Source organism: Ranitomeya imitator, chromosome 5 (assembly GCF_032444005.1).
Source record: "Ranitomeya imitator isolate aRanImi1 chromosome 5, aRanImi1.pri, whole genome shotgun sequence".
Lineage (NCBI taxonomy): Eukaryota > Metazoa > Chordata > Amphibia > Anura > Dendrobatidae > Ranitomeya > Ranitomeya imitator.
In genome coordinates, this window is record NC_091286.1 from 15,298,883 (window position 1) to 15,313,072 (window position 14,190).

At 42.4% G+C, this 14,190-nt stretch overlaps 1 long non-coding RNA gene across 1 annotated transcript in view; it reads right to left on the reverse strand.

Annotated features, from left to right (window-relative positions):
- Positions 1 to 347: 347 nt before the first annotated feature.
- The window catches only part of LOC138680509 (uncharacterized), a 30,997-nt gene continuing 17,154 nt past the window's right edge, over positions 348 to 14,190 (reverse strand). The window contains exon 3 of the long non-coding RNA XR_011321626.1: positions 348 to 579. This is a non-coding gene — a long non-coding RNA (uncharacterized lncRNA). The remainder of the gene's footprint in view (positions 580 to 14,190) is intronic.

Consider the following 14,190-nt stretch of genomic DNA (forward strand, 5'->3'; position numbering starts at 1 on the left):
TTTAAGCGTTTCTGCAGCAAAAAAAACGCTAAAAAAATGCAACGTGTGCACATAGCCTAACAAGTAAGAAAAGAAAAAGGAAAAACAACAAAAACAAAAATAGAAAGAACAGCAGAAAAGTCCGGTCACTGGAGACATTCACCGAGCACTTACATTATGTTTTGCTAAGGGCTCGCTCATTCCTATCAAACCGCTGCTTCCCTTCTTCCCGTAGTAAACAATGGAGGTTAAATGCTTTCATCTGCCTGAATTTTGATACTTGACACGGCAGTTTTCCTGCTGTAATGTGATTTTCAGAACAATAAAGAGACACAAGCACGATGCTGCTTTGAATTAACAATATTTTTATTCATTACAAGCCGCTTTCGTCTGAGTCTCGCGGGTGATCCAAGGTCATCCCAAGCTGAGCGCCCTCCGGAGAGTTCTGCTTAAAAAAAACATAACTCCCGACTCCTTCTCTTCATCTACAAGCAGTGAGCAAGGCTCGAAAACATTGTGTCTTAAGGTGGAGAAAGTCAAACTTTTCATGATGGGGAGACGCTGTCCGCAGGAGCCGAGGTGCTGAAATATTCACTTTCACTGCGGGAAGAAAATGAATAATTAATAGCTACCAAAGACTCACCCTGAGCAGATGTAAGGTTGTGTTTGTTGGCTCTCTTGTTTTATGTTTTAGCTTGAATATTTAATCGTCTGCTAGGGACAGAAATGGATATAAGGCATTGTACACCACCGTAAACACAAGGTGTCGACTGTGGCCGACAGGTCCAATTCCAGCTAGGCCTAGGTTTATACACAGACCCATATAGTCATGGCCAAAAGAATTGACACCCCTGCAATTCTGTCAGATAATACTCAGTTTCTTCCTGAAAATGATTGCAAACACAAATTCTTTGGTATTATTATCTTCATTTAATTTGTCTTCAATGAAAAAACACAAAAGAGAATGAAACAAAAAGCAAAACATTGATCATTTCACACAAAACTCCAAAAATGGGCCAGACAAAAGTATTGGCACCCTCAGCCTAATACTTGGTTGCACAACCTTTAGCCAAAATAACTGCGACCAACCGCTTCTGGTAACCATCAATGAGTTTCTTCCAATGCTCTGCTGGAATTTTAGGCCATTCTTCTTTGGCAAACTGCTCCAGTTCCCTGATATTTGAAGAGTGCCTTCTCCAAACTGCCATTTTTAGATCTCTCCACAGGTGTTCTATGGGATTCAGGTCTGGACTCATTGCTGGCCACCTTAGAAGTCTCCAGTGCTTTCTCTCAAACCATTTTCTAGTGCTTTTTGAAGTGTGCTTTGGGTCATTGTCCTGCTGGAAGACCCATGACCTCTGAGGGAGACCCAGCTTTTTCACACTGGGCCCTACATTATGCTGCAAAATTTGTTGGTAGTCTTCAGACTTCATAATGCCATGCACACGGTCAAGCAGTCCAGTGCCAGAGGCAGCAAAGCAACCCCAAAACATCAGGGAACCTCCGCCATGTTTGACTGTAGGGACCGTGTTCTTTTCTTTGAATGCCTCTTTTTTTCTCCTGTAAACTCTATGTTGATGCCTTTGCCCAAAAAGCTCTACTTTTGTCTCATCTGACAAGAGAACATTCTTCCAAAACGTTTTAGGCTTTTTCAGGTAAGTTTTGGCAAACTCCAGCCAGGCTTTTTTATGTCTCAGGGTAAGAAGTGGGGTCTTCCTGGGTCTCCTACCATACAGTCCCTTTTCATTCAGACACCGACGGATAGTACGGGTTGACACTGTTGTACCCTCGGACTGCAGGGCAGCTTGAACTTGTTTGGATGTTAGTCGAGGTTCTTTATCCAACATCCGCACAATCTTGCGTTGAAATCTCTTGTCAATTTTTCTTTTCCGTCCACATCTAGGGAGGTTAGCCACAGTGCCATGGGCTTTACACTTCTTGATGACACTGCGCACGGTAGACACAGGAACATTCAGGTCTCTGGAGATGGACTTGTAGCCTTGAGATTGCTCATGCCTCCTCACAATTTGGTTTCTCAAGTCCTGAGTCAGTTCTTTGGTCTTCTTTCTTTTCTCCATGCTCAATGTGGTCACACAAGGACACAGGACAGAGGTTGAGTCAACTTTAATCCATGTCAACTGGCTGCAAGTGTGATTTAGTTATTGCCAACACCTGTTAGGTGCCACAGGTAAGTTACAGGTGCTGTTAATTACACTAATTAGAGAAGCATCACATGATTTTTCGAACAGTGCTAATACTTTTGTCCACCCCTTTTTTATGTTTGGTGTGGAATTATATCCAATTTGGCTTTAGGACAATTCTTTGTGTTTTTTCATTTAAGACAAATTAAATGAAGATAATAACACCAAAGAATTTGTGTTTGCAATCATTTTCAGGAAGAAACTGAGTATTATCTGACAGAATTGCAGGGGTGTCAATACTTTTGGCTATCACTGTAATTAGGATGGCAACATGAACATTGCTCCTTCAGTAATTGAGACCCTTGAAACATGATTAACTGTCACATTCCAAAATGTGTCACATGTTGAACAGTCTGTATCACAGGAGACACTTTCACAAACCTTTTCTCAACAAATTTTGAGACTTTATTAATAATAATATGTCGTAGATATCAACCAGTTTTTTCTATAGATCAGCGTCATTATTGATGCTTTCCCCGGACTTCCTCATACATTGGACTTCCACAGTTAACGTTGGACGGAATCAAAGTATTCCTTGGTTTTCACCCTTTAACACTTCTAGAGGTATCAAGAATTGTGTGCAAGGGTTTCCAGATTATGTCTTCAAAGTAGTCAGACTGGTGGAGAAAGCTGAGAAAACAACTAAGTAGCAAAAGTCAAACCAGAGGATCACTAACAGGTACCGGGACTGTTATTTGGTTTTTCACTGTGTGCTTAAGAATCATAAGGCAGATAGTTGCTAACTACCTGCCGGTTGCACGCGGCACCGATTTCTGCTAGCACAAAGGGGTCACAGACTGCTCCTTCTGGTGATTTAACGGGTTTTGCTGATGTCTCGTTGAGAAGATCGCGGCCTCTTTTCTGCTCTGCCCCATCGACAGATCAGCTTGGAAGAAGAAGAGCTGCTCTGTTGACCTGGAGCAGCTGAATCGCCGGTAGGAGAGGTCGCTGACCACTCTGAGCCAGTGCTGAATGAAACGGGCAGTTAGTTGCATTTTTTGGCCCATAGAAAAAAATTTATAATAATCCTGGACAACCCCTTGAAGTTAGCTGGAACAAAACCCAAAGACCCAGGCAGAGTTCATTGGCAGAAATAGACCAAGGTCAAACAAGAATGGGCATCCAGGAGTTAGTCCAGCAGAACAGTCAAGTAATAGCCAAATCAGAAAACAAAAGAAATTCATCACAGTGTCTCATGATTCAGTCTACCAAAGCTCCGACAGTAATCACACATTATTTATTTTATTCCCTTATATTGCACCATCGTATCCAACAGCTGTACAGACATTATCATTAAATTCCCCATCAGGGCTTTTTACGTCATATTTTCTGATTAACTTTTAATATTTGGGTAATAATAAAGACGGCAGACATGGTTTTCGGGGAGATGAATGTATTTTTTTTCTTCTTATTTAGGGCTTAAAATGTTCTGAGGTAAGCGCCGTGTAACATCAATACTTCAGAGCGGGCTTTGTTGTGGAGAGAATAAGAAATGTGCTCTAGACAGATAATATTACGGCTGAAGATGATATGCTGCGATTTTAACGTTCTGTTCAAAACATTCCGAATATTTACAACCCGAAGAATAAGGAGCTTTTAAGAGGTAGTTTAAGGCAATTTGCTAATGATTTTCTTCCGACCATAAAATCACTTTCGAGATTATCTGTATCTGGTAATAAAGTAATGGAGAAGAACTTTACAAAGATCCAGTGGGCACAGAGAAAATGAGATTCATGTCCTGACTCCTAATCTCAGACGATGGAGCATCCGGTTGTGGAACTTCACTGGGATTTTTTTTTCATTTTCCTAAAAAAGTATCTACTGTGCTTCAGCCCTTGCATTAGCGAACAAACATGAAAATAAATAGCTTTATGATTTTTCTTATCAGAGAAATTTGTGTCTTTCATCTTTCAAATTGATCCAAAAAAAAGATATCAATTCATGGGAGAAATCCGCATTCAGTGAAAACTGACGTTTTTCTTATTTCTGAGATAGGAGTTGGCAAGTGGTGCTCTTAAGATTATATGGAGAATGGAGGAGGCGCTGGTAGCATGCATAAACATTCTGCTACAAGTTCTCTTAGCACAACAATTACAACGTGACGGAATTGGGTGTGGACCTGATGCACCATGGGCCAGTATTACCCTAGAGAGATGTGACTAAGCAACTATCTGGTTTTCACTACAGTCTCTGGTGGCCTGGTGGTGACGATAGGCTTGGCCATCGGTACAGTCTCTGGTGGCCTGGTGGTGAGGATAGGCTTGGCCATCGGTAGGCGCCAGGTGTCACTCGTTGGGGAAGCAGATGAGTCATGGATCAGAGCAGATATGTGAGGTACAGAAGGGTGAGACAGAGGCAAAGTCAGACAGTAGGAGGTCAGGGAAGGCATCATAGGTTCACTATACAAGCCGGGGTCAGAAGTGGAAAGATCAGAATAGATGAGTAGACAAGCCGAGTTGATAACAGAGGAGACTAAATAGAGGTACATAATGTCAGAAAGCTAGAAACAAATGCAGCTAGAACCTAAGCTAAGGCAAGGTGAGGAGGGCGTAGCTGCTTAATATAGTCCCTGCTGGTAAGGAACAGGCTGGAGAAGATAAACCCTGCAGATATTGCAGTGTTAAATTCCTGAAAGATCTGGCAATGCCTCCCTATTACCAGAGAAAGCAGGAATATGAAGTTTGGAAGTGCTGTATGAGGACTCAGTGCAGCTGCCTGACACAGGGGAGAGCAGAGCAGCAAACGCAGTGAGTAGGGTGGCACTAAGAAGATGGAGAGTTGCCAGGGTGACAGTAACCCCCCTTACATCCTCAACTTTTTAGGCTAGACCGCCTGTGAAGAGTGACAGAGGTGCAGACATTTTCAGCAGGCTTGTTCCTGGATGCCTTATTTCTAGCACACTTTGGACAGGTGGTTACAAAGTCCCAAACTTTCTTTAGCCTGCTTGGATTCCTGCCTCCAGAACACATTTCTCCTCCTCCTAGTTGAAGCAAAGGAATGTCTTTTTCAAGAACCGGAACTGCTTCAACCTTGGCAGGTTAAAGATGTGCTGGGCTTCCTCCTCAGAATCAGATGCGTCAAAGGATCGAGATAAGACACGGGTCTCAGACAAGGAAGGCAGGTCCAAAGGCATGGAAGGCGGGGACTTTGGCAAGACATTGGCATGGCAGTTGGTAGAGCACAATGGTCCCCATTGAAGCACCTTACCGGTGGACCAGTCAGCAACCGGTTCTTGTAGACTAAGTCATGGGAGACCTTCGAAAAGCAGAATTTACAGACCTAGATATCACATAAAATAGAAGTCTTTCAAAGTGATTGGTTCCAAACTGCAGGGTGACTGGAAGCATGACATGATGAATAGGCTCTGTCAGGGGTTGTCCCTCAATGGAGGCAATAACCAGAGAACAATTTAGCTGTTGCATAGGAAGTTGAAACCGAAGGACCAGATCCAGATGGATGAAGTTGGCAGCACAGTCAGAGTCTAAATGGGCTGCTGTGGACAGAGATCTTTCTCTTCAGATAAAGGTGAGTTGGGCTAAATATTTTGAAGAACTAACCTTCCTATCCAGGGTCATCTCTCCAACTATCCCAAGATGCTCGGGGCATTGACGAACATAATGTCCCTCGCTTTCATAGGACATGTACACATTCTCTCTATACATACGCTATCTCTCTTGTGCAGAAAGCTTGGCAATCTCGGCATGCATCTGTTCAATAGCAGACGTGTGACTGGCGGCAGCAAGGGGTACTGGAATGTAGGAACCAACCTGAGGGTCTATTGAAACTAGAAGATACTTAAATTCTTAAATATCCCTTTATACTTAAATTGTTAAGGGGCTACGTGCTGCATGAGGGCTCAGTGTGGCGGCATGACGCAAGGATAAGCATAGCGGCGAATGAAGTGACTAGAGCGGTGCTGAGAAGACATACAAGCCTCTGGAGTGACATACAGTTCTCCATTGAACTCTATGAGCTCCAACTGTCATCTCCTATCTCAGCAATGGGAAATTTCTTATTCGCTGAAGACGCATTTTACACGTGAACTAAGAATTTTGAGAAGTAACAATCCATCCTGGAGAACAAAAAAGCAGATTTCTCTACTAATATATATACATAAAAAGTGTCTCATTTTCACATGTATCATTGATTTATGGCAAATACATTAAAACAACGTATTGTGGTATTTATAAAAGCTCCTTAAAAGTGACAGTAGACCCCTACAAAGTAAGAAAAACATGATTGATATAACAAGAGCAGGAAAAAAATTTGTCTCAAAAAAGTTCCCATAATGATCCTGAAAATAGCTTCTAACATCGGTAGGTGCGATACAGCAGCCCATGGTGGTCCCTGCAACCTGCTGATTCCAACAGAAAATAATTGTCAATTAAAACAAGGGATAATGGAGCTGTGATGAAGATGATCTCGACCTTGGTGTACTCAGCTTTTTCTTGCTGACATTAGAGATATTGAGTTATTTGGGATATTGATACATAGGCTGATGATCATGGAGACCAGAATGCAATAAGAGCAAATTCTTCATGATGAGATGCTAATCTGATTAATGAAGTCAATGGTTTCTATAGGGCACAACCTGTCATTTTGGTCACGGGGATTGAGCTGCATGGGAGACTAGTCAGGCAAGGCGGGTCCTTAGCGTCTTCTCCCCACCGGCTGCATGTGACTGACAGGTTTCTCCCTGTAGTTGTACCCATCAATCTAAGGCAAGGGGCGGGAAGAAGCCACTGGGGACCCACCTGTCTGACTGGTGTGCCAAGTGTCCAATGATAAAAAAGGAAGGCAGCCGACAGCACATCAATAGTGGGATGCACGCTCCAGTCTAACGACCCAATTGGAAATGAACAGTCTTCAAAGCAAAAGAAACAGCATCCAGTTCAGGTGATAAAACAAAGCCAATATCTTTATTCTGCCACAATGCGACGTTTCGACCTAAAAAGGTCTTTATCAAGCATGTGTGCCAAGTGGGTCAGTGCCCAGAGGCTATTAAACTATGATTCTGGAATGTTTCAGAATTAAACCTGTTGTCACGGGGGTATTGGGTAGACTAAAGCTGATTACCCGGGCCCCTGCGATTTCCCTCAGACTAGGGAAAACCCTGGCTGTCCCTCTCCCAGAATTTACACTGATAGTGTGCTTGTCTGGGCTGCCAGGCCTGACCCTGACTTCTGTTTCAGCCCTATGCTGAAACCTCCACCCGCCACCCAGTGATAAGACCACACACCAACCTACACAGAAAGTACAGACAGGGAAAACTAAAAACGCACCACGCCGCAGACACACAGGAAAACACTATAATGTGCACAGGGCAAAAATAAACACAAATATAGGAAGGAGAACTATGACAAAGGATAATACACCACCAGATACGATACTTCAACTCCTAGACCACCACTCCAGACCGAGATCACCAGGCACAAGACACAAGCTATAATCGGCGACACCCAAAGTCCAGAATGACTATTTAAAGGCCATGGGCGTGACCCAGCCTCCAACCAGATTACCAGCCAGATTAACCCTGGATAACCTGGATAAAATCTAGCCGCCGCCACTGAGCGTATAGTGGACAAATGTGGAATTACCGCTGTCTGTCGTGCGCCCTAGTGTGAATAGCGTCCGACATGACACCTGTGTCCCTAAAATGATGCAGCCACGGTCTGATACATCCTGCCTACGGATCAGGCTACATGCATCAGCAGTCATGTTAACTTCAAGGGATCAATTCATTACGGGGAACACAGCAGAATTTTGGAATAAAACAACTTAATAAGTAAGACTAGAAGTTGGGCAAAAATATTGCAACTTTTAGCATTTTCACGCTAGTTACACCAATATTGATGGAACATGAGTGAGATCGGGCATGGCTAAGCCCACTGTCAAATGCATGATAAGTTATGCTACTTTAGTGCTGTAACTTACTTCATGATCTACTCCTGTACTTGATTGGAATACATTTATGCCGAAGGCACAAATCTGTTATAAGATACACCTAAATTATCAAATGGTGCAATAATAAATAATAATAATAATAATAAATTAGGCCTGTCCTACTCCAGTGGCTCCACTCCTTAAGACTGGCCTGTGCAATATCAGTCTAAATGAATCAGGGCCTCGACTCAGAAATTCCTAAAACTTAAGCAGAGATTCCACTCCACTGACAAAACTTCAATCAACATCATGTCGTTGAGAGCTCTACTGAGCTCCTAAGTCATTAAAGATCATTCTGAAGGTGAAAGAGGATCAGAGGCACCTAGAAGAGGACCAGAAGAAAGGGCAGGGAGCTGTGCTGAGGGACAGGTGAAGAACAGGGAAAGGCAAGCATCATTTTTTTTAATTTAAACTCAACATTTATTCTGCCCTTTTGGGGTCTAGAAAGAACTTTGAGCATAATAAGTCACACTCTGTGACCCGATATAAATGTGGTATTGTTGTAATCATACGAATAAAGATACGTTATTAAATTTTACGACATGTGGGACGACATAAAAAAAAAAAGAAAATACTTCCTGAATTGCTGGTTTTTGCTCATTTTGTCTCACGGAAAAAAATCAGAATAGAAAGCGATACAAAAAATGTCATGTGACCGAAAATGGTACCAAGAAAAAAGTCAACCCGGTCCACAAAATATAAGCCATAACATGACTCTGTTGGACAAAATATGAAAAATTATACTTCTCAAAATATGGTGATGCAAAAAAGTGTGTGACAGGCAGCAGCCAATAATAAAAACTCGATATAAATCTGGTATCGCTGTCATCTCACTAACCCGAGGAATAAAGTCACCTTATCACTTATACCACATGAGTAACGGTGTAAAAAGTAAATAAAACCAATTAGTCACCTGCTGTTGATCTTTTCATTCTGCCTTCCAAAGATCACAGAAAGGCTCGGTGCAGATTTATCCTGCGCTCTGCTCTGAGCACTTACATCGGGCATTCCGTGTAAATCTCTGAAATACGTGATTCAGATTGAACCTCCGATGGAAGATTCCCTATAAGGCTAGGTTCAGATTGCGTTAGTGCAATCCGTTTAGCGCCTAGCGCTAGTGGATTGCGCTAACACAATGTGTTGCAAAGGGGTCGCGTTAAACATCCCCACTCTCGCAGATCTCCGATCTGCGAGAGCGGGGAACGGACCACGGGTGCGCCTCAGACACTGCAAGCAGCGTTCGCGGCGCGCCACAAAACACCAGCACATTGCTAGCGCGTGCTGAAAATGGCACGCGCTAGTGATGCGCGTCCCCATTGCTGTTAATGGGTGCGCTAACGGATGCGTTGCACGGCGTTAATTTCGCCGTGCAACGCTGTCCGTTAGCGCGGTCCCATTAACGCAATGGGAACCTAGCCTAATGAGGCAGATGGAGGCAATATGGATGCTGTCCGACCTGTGAATCAACTGTGACCATCTTTTTAGGCATAAATAAAAGCGCAGTCCGCCACAATTTTGTGAAGGAAAAAGCTGAGCGGAGGCCAGACGGAGTCCAAAGTAACTCTGCTGCCACATTATAGTGAATGGATCCCTTGGGGGTTATGTCACTTGTAGATTACGATGGAAACCCCAAAGTAAGTGCTTAGTGTAGAGCACCTTGAGTGAGGCAGTTTTTAGAATGTTGTCGCTTTTGGGTATTTTCTGTCATATAGATCCCTCAAAATCACTTCAAATGTGATGCGGTCTCTAAAAAAATGGCTTTGTAAATTTTGTTGGAAAAATGAGAAATCGCTGGTCAAATTTTAACCCTCATAACTTCTTAACAGAAAACATTGTTTCAAAACCTGTGCTGATGTAAAGTAGACATTTGGGAAATGTTATTTATTACTTATTTTGTGTGACATATCTCTTATTTAAGGGCATACAAATTAAAAGTTTGAAAATTGCAAAATTTTCCACATTTTTGCCCAATTTCCGATTGTTCATGAATAAATGCAAGTCATATCGAAGAAATTTTACCACTATCATGAAGTACAATATGTCACGAAAAAACATTCTTAGAATCAGTGGGATCTGTTGAAGCGTTCCAGAGTTATTACTCCATAAATAGACACTGGTCAAAATGGCAAAATTTGAAAATTTGGCCTGGTCATAAAGGTGCAAACAGCCTTGAGGGTAATGGGGTTAAACATCTCCCAATGAAATATTGTTGTTACATCATGCGTCAGGATATGTGAAGCCAAGAGAAAAGGTGAGAATTGACACATCTGAACCACCACATATTACCAACCTGCTCCTCAGCAATAATTTATTAGATTAGAAGCAAAATTCTTTAAGAAGGAATTAAGGAATCCCTCCAAAAATGATCAAACCAGAAGGTTTGTAGTTAAGAGTTGTTTCCAAAATGTTAGGGATTGTGAGAAGGAAATGATAGACCAAATAGGTAATGATAAAGTGTATATTCATTGATCGTCCAGCCAACTTCCATCAAGAACAAGTCAACATAATTATTGATTATTAATGATTCCCCTTCGAATGGTCACGTACATGAAGACAGATTGTCCCCCATCTTCTGGTCTTCTACTAACTACTCATAGTTCTGTGCAGTAATTTGGGGCACACACCTTAATCAGTTTAGGTGTATAAAATCCAAATACATTGCGACCATGTACAACATCCACCCCTCGCCATGCTGTCTGCCATTACTAACATGTGACAGAATGGCCCGGTGGTGCAGGGCTCACTGATACCAGCATGGCCCTATGATAGGAGCCTTCAGTGTAACAAGTCCATCCATGACAATTCTTTGTCCTGATTCTTCACCCATCACCTGTGAGTGATATTATTGAGAAACGGAAGGAACCGCATCAACTCGGCCACTAAGTGGAGACCCTGTAACGTTAGAGAGCAAGTGTTCATACAGCCATACATCACAAGGCACAATGCTGAGCATCAGATGGAGTGGTGTAAAGCCACCACCACTGGACTCTGGAGGAGACGTGGTCTGTGCACGGAACGCACTTCTCTATCTGTGTCTGATGGAGGAGTCTGAGTTTGGTGACACCAGAAGGACGTTCCCCCCTGACTGCATTGTGCCCCCTGTACAGATGGTGGAGGAGGATAATGCTATGGGATTGTTATCAAGGGGTGGCCTCGGTTGCTCAGCTCGAATGAATGGGAAATCTGAATCTTCAGCAAAAGGCATTGTGGACAATGGTAGCTTCATCTTTCTGGGAACAGTTTGGGGAAGACCCATAACTGTGCCCAGTGAATAAGGTCCATACAGACATAAACGGGAGACCAATGGCAGCCGCACAGAGTCCCGATGTCAACTCCATCCAACACCAATGTGTAAATGGAAAGTCATTTTTCTAGGCTTCAGTGGTGATATAATGACATTTTTAGAAAGCTGTTTAGATAGTTATCAAAGGGGTGGTGTTATGATCTGGTGGCCTTGGAGCCGCATGGAACTTTCTCTGGAGTTGGTGGAAACTGTACTGACCGCAAATCCTGAACTTAACACCGCAACTAGAAGTAGCCGTGGGGTGTGCCTAACAAATCCTAGACACCTCGACACAGCCGGAGGACTAAATACCCCTATAGATGGAAGTAGGAATTCTACCTTGCCTCAGAGCAGAACCCCAAAGGATAGGCAGCCCCCCACAAATATTGACTGTGAGTAGTAGAGGAAAGACACACGCAGGCAGGAAACAGGATTTAGCAAAAGAGGCCACTTCTAGCTAGATAGGAAAGGATAGGACAGAATACTAAGAGGTCAGTATTAAAACCCTTCCAAAAAATATCCACAGCAGATGATACAAAAACTTCCACCATCTAACTAAAGATGTGGAGCGTATATCTGCAACTCCTGAGAATCCAACAAGACTGAGAAAACACTGACACAATCTAAGCTGGACAAGAGAAAACAAATGAATAGCACAAAATGATTAAGCACACAGCATGTGTGCCACAGGGAAAAAAAACCAAACACTTATCTTTTCTGAATTGGCAGCAAGGCAGGAGGAACCAGACAAAGATCCAAAACCTCCCTGAACCATGGACAACTGGCAAGGGCTAATGAATCCTGCACACCTAAATACCCCAGTCAGAACTGCAATCAGCAGATACACCTGACCATGACTGCCACTCAGGGACAACTGCATTACCACCTACAACCACTGGAGGGAACCCAAAAGCAGAATTCACAACAGTGTGGCACAAGTCTAATACAGGGAAACCTGATGACAATTTCTTTTTAAAAAACCATAAAGCCACAACAACAAGCAACCTAATAAGTAAGTGGAAAAACAGAGACCATTCTTCATTTTCGACTGAGCCCAAAGACTCACATTCTCAATTTTAAAAACAGTATCACGGTTTCACCCCTCAGTGCGTCTTGGATGTAGTCATTGACAGCTCAGCCATACAATCTGGAACAAGGACGTTCTGAGCTGTCAGTGTGTTGTTTGACAGCTCGGCCATCCAATCTGAGACTGGGAGGTGTCAGCTGTCTCCAGGTGCTCATTGTCCCAGATGATTGCCAGGCTACTTAACTGAGCTGTTACTCTCAGACCTCTGTCAGATGTACCTTTAGCTACTGTGTGATTTTTTCCTCTGTGCTTTGTGTTCTGTATGTTAATCTTTCATTGCCTGAGTTTGGACCTCGTTATGACCATCCGCCTGTTTAACCCCTTCTGCTCAGATCCATTATCCTCTCGGTATGCTGACCATGAAATGTTACCTGACTACACTTTTTGTCTCTTCCTTCTGTTTATAACGTGCCCTCCTAGCTTCCGACCTTGGGCTCCTTGACTATCCTGGCTCATGGCTTGGCCGTGAGAAGTGACTAGTGTCACAAACAATCAATCCCTCGAAAAGAAAAAAACTAAAAAAAAAAATGTTGGCGCCCTTAAGACTAGATGACAAAATAAACAGTCGATATCATGCTAAATATATTGAAGTCCAGCATATCCAGAATCAATAACAATAAAGAGATGCTAAACGCTCTTCTTTACAAATCAATAAATAAATACAAGAATGTCGAAAATACCTGACAAGCAGGAGATGTGAGCCCATGCTGAGCAAGGAGATCAACTTCTTAAAGGAAACTTGGTTAAATCAGTGAAACCAGAAATAATTAGGATTGTGAATACCCAAACCGCTTAATTATTGCTTTATGAAAAACTCTATAAATAATGAAATTAATTTATGCAACCCTGGGTTACACAACTGGCGGGAGGGAGGTTGTAAGATTAATTTATGCACACTCACCGGTACAGACCTGGTAGGAGCTTGGTATACCGAACTTATCTGATTACAGAAGTTTTTGAAGAAAATTGATAACAATAAATATATTAAATCAAAATGTTTTTTCAGTATTTTACATAAATTCAAAGTGAATTTGCAATTAATAAAGAACAGATCAAATTCTACAGTTAAGAAATTCAACCATAATGTTTAGGTGGCAAGGCCATAACCGGTCCTAAGCTAAGAGGTGGTAAAATGAAGCAAACATGATAAAATGAATGATGCCTTTCCAGAATAAAACTCAAGTTCACATCTGCAAGCGATTTATTGTGCATTATTTTCCTTCCTTTACCTCTGAACACTAGTAATGCTTTCACACACTAACTGTAATGTTTATTCAGTATTTGATTGCTTTCATTCCCTATCTCTATTGCTGAGCCGTGACTTCCTTTCACTATCCAGATTCACCCTAAAATAGCTGCTGCGTTCCCTGCTTCAGGTTTTGCACAGTGTATGACAGTCCCATGTGATTGGTTTTGCTTTACCATGTGATGTGATAGCTGCAAATGTAGTAAGGGGAAGGTATTATGGTTGATACACTATTTTGCAGTGTATAGAATGGTGGCAGCCATTTCGGGCAATTCACTCAAAAAAACTGTACAATTGCTCAAATTTGCTGGGCATAGCAAAATCATACAAATTCGATATTGAACCGATTAACTCATCAATCAGTCAAATGGCGCCGACCTGACACTGTCTGTAGTTGCTGTGCACAATCCTGCTGACAGGGTCACTTTAAAAAGCAATCAAAGGTAATAAT